We start from the raw sequence: 6000 nt of genomic DNA, 5'->3' as shown, positions 1-6000 counted from the left end.
AACTTGTGTAAATGCAAACTTATTTGGTGCACGGGTGCCCAGTTGACTAATGAAAGGGGTCTTGATGCCGCCTGACAGTCCAGTTAGTGCTGCACTAGACTTCTGAGAGATGCCGGGGCGAGCTGCGGGGAGAACAACCTCTAACCTCGCTGACTCGCTCACCCCTGGGGTCAAAAATTGGAGGGGCCGGAGCTGCAGGGGATAGGCTATAATTGATGTGTGGAGAGAGGCCTGCGGAGGCTTGCTGGGAGCAGGGGAGGAGGGAGGCATGGAAGGGAAACCTGAGGCTCCAGAGGGGAAGCGGTGGGAGAGCCTGATCAGGGTCTCTGGTCTATGTCGTCCGGTCTCTGGTACTATAGTCTACAGATGGGTTTAGATTATCGTGGATCAAACCTTCTAGTGACTCGAACCTTATCAATTAAACAAAAAGGGAAACTTTGAATTCCACAATCAATACTACATGCAACAACCCCAGTGAATGTGATCTATGCATGTAATAATTCTAAGAAAACAATTATGTCTCAGTTAAGAACCATAGCAACTAATTCATCCACATACAAGCTGTAGTTGTATGTTTGATTTTGGTACAAGCTCACAGTTGCTCTTTCTTCAGCTGGAGGTCAAAGGGCATGCTGAATTGCTGAGGTATAAGGAGGCGGGGAGGAGGGGAAGCAATGGCTGACAGATGTTTACAGAGGCATTCTGCCATCGTGAGGAGCGTGTAGGATTCTGTGTGTGTTACCACCAGTCTTGGCAAAATCTCAGCCCATTCCACCCTCGCTGTACACGTACCTGCACAGTGGGCCTCCTCTGTCAGCCTGCTAACATATCCAGATGGCTCGGGTCTCTCTCGCCAGGGGCCCCAGTGTGCATCCCCATCGATTGCTACCCACCTCTGTGTGGGCTGAGTGGATCGCTTTCACAGCAGCAGGATTTCTGAGGCCTCCATGTCCGAGCAAGCTGCTCTTATGTGACCTGAAACATGGAGGAGATCATGTTGGCAACAGTTACTTTTCTAGTATTTATTGTATACTTTCAAGCAGTCATTCTCAATTGGTGTGTCACAACTCAGAGTTGTTTTCAGTGGGTCTGCGGAAATTGTCTTTAAGGGGTAATGATGGGTCTCGTAGCCTTGCATTAGAGTAGTCAATGTACAGCTTGTATAGGAGTATAGATGTACTGTCCGCTGGTAATGACTCCACACAAAGCCATTATAATGAAGTCTACATTGCTGGCAACACAAGTGATTACCAAGATAATCTAGCCTACAGTCAAGCTAGGCGGCGATGGCTGCACGAGCTGCCGTTCATTTTGGGAAACATGAATTCCAACAGGGCGGCACGGCGGTCTAGTGGTTAGCACGCAGACCTCACAGCTAGGAGACCAGGCTTCAATTCCACCCTCGGCCATCTCTGTGTGGAGTTTCCATGTTCTCCCTGTGCATGCGTGGGTTTTCTCCGGGTACTCCGGTTTCCTCCCACATTCCAAAAACATGCTAGGTTAATTGGCCACTCCAAATTGTCCATAGGTATGAATGTGAGTGTGAATGGTTGTTTGTCTATATGTGCCCTGTGATTGGCTGGCAACCAGTCCAGGGTGTACCCCGCCTCTCGCCCATAGACAGCTGGGATAGGCTCCAGCATCCCCTGCGACCCTCGTGAGGAAAAAGCGGTAGAAAATGAATGAATGAATGAATTCCAACATGCATTTTCCTTGTATACCCCCTTGAAAAGATACAACACAATGTTTGCTGAAAGGTGAGACACACCTATGTATGACAATGACTATGTCTAGGTATGCCGAGGCAACCAGGATTTACATGCGTGTAATGGTATAGAATTTAGCAAGCATGCGTATTAATTACGATGACCCCTGATTTGCCATGCTTGACTATCGGAGAAAACAGATGGCAGAGTGTGTGGCGTGGGGGTCTGAAGGGGGGGAAATACAATTTGGCTTGCAAAGCATGTTCTTTACTCCGAGACAGTTGGTTTGTCGGACCGCCGAGACGCTGACTGCTGTCTGCGTATTTGCAATCCAAGTGCCTCAAGGTGGACAGATTCCAACACAATCAAGCAAGAAAACAAAACCTGCTCTGGAAAATACAGCCATGTAGGGTAGTGGCTCTGCTTCAGATGAACATGTTACCGTTTTATGCATTAAATTAGTCTCTTTTAATCCTGAGAATGGTTCAACGGAACCTCAACACAACTGTTGACATGGCTGACATAGCTGAAAGACAACGTGTTTATGAGTGCAATATGTCTGAGACAAAACAAAGGTATCCATCTGTTACATGATCAGCTGCAAGAGGACACCCATCCTCTGTTGTTTAAGGCGACTGATCCCCGTGGCTAATAGCCATGATGGAGCACTTGTTGTGTCTCTTCGGCCCCCATGAGTGACACCATAGAGGGCGTGTGTGTGCGGGGGGAGTGTACGGATGCTGAGGAACTGCGGTGCCCCTTTCACATAACTGTGACTGGTGGAGCGTAACGCTGATGAAGACTTCATCCCACTCCGCTGTGCTCATGATGGGAGAGTGACCCTTATCCTCCTTGGACCTCTCCGGCCAACAGCTGTATCTGTTTTGTTTGAGCTATGACTTCTAGCGCCGCCTCCTCTTGTTCGTTTACAGATGAAAGAAATCACCAGAAACCTGTACAATCATATTAGTTTCAATATTGATAATAGATAATAACCATGAACAAATTACCAAGAATTGCTACTCCTTTTCAGAAATTTCAGTTTATAACAACATAGAACTGCAAATATTTTAAGCTTTAGAGGAAACCTATGATGCTTTTTCCACTTTTTCGACTTATAAATGTAGTTAGAATGTTGTATTCTCATTCAAAGTTTCAGATAATGAGGTTTGTGCGTATGAAAGTGAGCCCTGAAAGAAGTTTGGTGTGGCTCAAAACGCCAGATTTCAAAAGGTGTGGTAAAACTGTTCCTTTGTGATGTCACAGTAGGGCAGACTTCTTTATATGGTTCATTGTTAGAAAGCACTGTGACCAATCACAGCGGAGTGGACATGCCCGGAGGCGGGCAGTGGGTGGAATACATTAAAACAGACCGTTTTGGCTGAATAGGTGCAGATTCTGGAAGATCTAACACGTTTTCTGTGCGGGTTATTGTGTGTAGCTGCTCTATAGGAGACCACAACTCAACACAAAGGGTTGAAATATGAACATAATAGGTCCCCTTTAACATACACAGATTTTACCAGGGAAACTCCCGTATTTTGCCTGTCTTTCCTGTTGGCCTCCCATGTAAATAGTTTCCTGCAGGTGACAATGGGGGTATCCATAGGTAGTGGAGAGTCAGGTCTTTCTAGTTATTTGTAATATTTCTGCTTTTTCTCTTTGCATTGTGCGTTTGACTCTATTTTTTCAACTTTTTAAAATGCCAATAAACACATTTATATACAATCGGTACAAGCAAATAAGCAAAAACCTAAGCAAGAAAGAAAAATGAAGAACTGAAAAAGAAAGAGTACGTAGATGGAAGAATTTAATTTGATAGTCCCACACTGATAATAATTGTCAAAATCTCCGTCAAAATTGTATAGGAGTAATTAATGCTACAGATCAGTCGTGCAGTGCATTTCAAGTACCATGTGATGATCAAATGGCTGTGTGGAATAAAATTCTTATGAAAACATGCCTTCATGCACATATAAAGCCTCATGAATCCTTCACCGCATCAGTGCATTAACAACATTCACGCTAACATGAGTGTATTTCTTTCCTTGTAAATGGCAATAGAAGAAGTCCTAAAGGGAGATGGAGGGCGAATAAATGGAGGATTTTCAGCTTGTTAAATGGGGCATTAGAGGGCTTGTGACTAGGAGTTGTAGGCTATAAAAGCCAACAGTTCGGCTGCACTCATGTTTTAGTGTGTTGGCTCATGGCTTGACAGCTCTGCTGTTTGGGTGTCGTTGTGGACCATGCCTTGGGGCATGCTTTACGCTGCTGATTTGGCACAGGGGCACTTTCAGGGACCACCGGAGGCAGATTTAAGGCCCCGACCAAGGAGAGAGTGGCTCCCTTGTGCTATTCTGTCTCAGAGACTGGCTCTCCGTTTATCTTGGTCTTTGTATGCATCTCTGTCTTGTTACCATTTTGGTTTCTTGGCCAGATGCAGCGCTAACTGGTTTGGACATCATTTGGATTCTAATCTTATCCTTCATGCACACACACACACACACACGGCCTGGAGGTAATTTTAGGGCAACTTAATGGTGTCTGTTTACTGGCGTGTTTTCATGTTTTCACTGAACACCAGAAATAACCCCAGTTGGAGAAAAAGAGCAACAACGCGGACTATCTACATATGTCGAGTGTAACATTTTTACCCTTCTTGGAAAATCACCCGATTTCTCCACGTACTATATCATTTTTATGACCACAATCAGTGGCAAACGAGCCTTGAACTAATTCAGCTAATAAATCAGGACATAACATTAAGAAATAATATCAATCAATCTTATCAACTTATGTGGTCTTAAAGAGATGAATCTCTATGCGCCAGCGCCACGGCAACCACGCAGAATCTTCAGAGCATCCATGCGAGGCATTCAAAGAATCCCAGGACTGTCATGGTGCATGAACAGCCCCCTGGCTGCTGTTGCAAATGGACAAAAATGTCAGCAGGCAACACATCACAGGCGGAGGCGAGCACATTCAGCAGAGCAACGTGTTCTCTACAAAGAATATCCACATGCCTCCGTTTGATTTGTGTGATCCACGGGGTTACCCAGAGACAGTAAACATTTTTTCCTTCTAGCATCACCTGTGAAAACAAAAGAAGCTGTGTTTTTCCACAAATATTTAAATCTGGATGACATTTTTAAGCTTGAAGAACATACACGGCTGTATTGCACAGCCAGTGAAAATAATAATGACAAACCTCAGTTTAACATTTTAGGTTTCGATGTGTTACTTGTGCACTTAATGGGTTTATTTTTCCATCTTTCAAATCGTGAAAGTCAACCCTTTGACCGCCCCAACATAAGCCAGCGAGGCAGACAGTGAGAGTAATCAGAGCTCAGAAGGCACAAGAGGTAGAGAAAGGGATTTCCTCTTTGAGACGATGCAGTCATCTGTCATAATAGCTGTCACTATGATATGGTTCAACAGTTTCTATTTCCCATCTGCTTGCTCTGGTCACTGAGTGCATGCGTACAACGCGCACACACACACACACAAATAGTCTACTTCCATGTATACACTATTTACAAAGGACATAGCTGGGTCAAAATCTTGCCTTAAAAATGCAAAAACATTCATCTTTGGCTGATTTTCATCACAAAATATAATTATAATAATAACATAATTGATATATAGCAAACCAGACGGCACGGCGGTCTAGTGGTTAGCGCGCAGACCTCACAGCTAGGAGACCAGGGTTCAATTCCACCCTCGGCCATCTCTGTGTGGAGTTTGCATGTTCTCCCCGTGCATGCGTGGGTTTTCTCCGGGTACTCCGGTTTCCTCCCACATTCCAAAAACATGCTAGGTTAATTGGCCACTCCAAATTGTCCATAGGTATGAATGTGAGTGTGAACCGTTTTCTATGTAGCTTATCCTAACTGGGGTCGCGGGTATGCTGGAGCCTATCCCAGCTGTCATATAGACAAACAACCATTTGGGCAATTATCTTAACATGCATGTTTTTGGAATGTGGAAGTGGAGAATCGAACCGATCTCCTGACTGTGTGGCCTGCATGCTAACCACTCGTCCACCGTATTATCAGTGTGGCCCCAATACTCCTCTCTAGCTTTTTTTTAAAATAATGGGTGTGAAAAAGCTGCCATCCTGTTGTTGTACAGATTACATCCGCCCCTGACATGACATCTTTGCCACTAAAACATTTCCCCAGCTTGTATTTTCTGCAAAAACAAGCTGTGAAAGTCATCTTCCAAGAGGTGGGAAGCCTAATGTTGAATAGCTATCAGATTATTTATAGCAAGTGAACAAAACACATTCAATGAA

General features: G+C 44.5%; 1 long non-coding RNA gene across 5 annotated transcripts in view; it reads right to left on the bottom strand.

The window, feature by feature from the left end:
- Positions 1-546: 546 nt before the first annotated feature.
- LOC131102296 (uncharacterized) overlaps positions 547-6000 on the bottom strand; it is a 38977-nt gene continuing 33523 nt past the window's right edge. For 4 of the 5 annotated variants that reach the window (XR_013627596.1, XR_009119419.2, XR_013627595.1 and 1 more), the window contains one exon: positions 547-975. This is a non-coding gene — a long non-coding RNA (uncharacterized LOC131102296). Of the gene's footprint in view, positions 976-4654; positions 4798-6000 lie in introns of those variants that run through there. The other variant, XR_013627597.1, reaches the window with a different exon arrangement.

The sequence above is a fragment of the Doryrhamphus excisus genome, linkage group LG7 (assembly GCF_037039965.1).
Source record: "Doryrhamphus excisus strain RoL-2023G ecotype Guam linkage group LG7, RoL_Dexc_Guam_v1.1, whole genome shotgun sequence".
Taxonomy (NCBI): domain Eukaryota; kingdom Metazoa; phylum Chordata; class Actinopteri; order Syngnathiformes; family Syngnathidae; genus Doryrhamphus; species Doryrhamphus excisus.
Note: the sequence above shows the minus strand (reverse complement) of the source record. Positions and strands in the feature narration are given on the sequence as shown.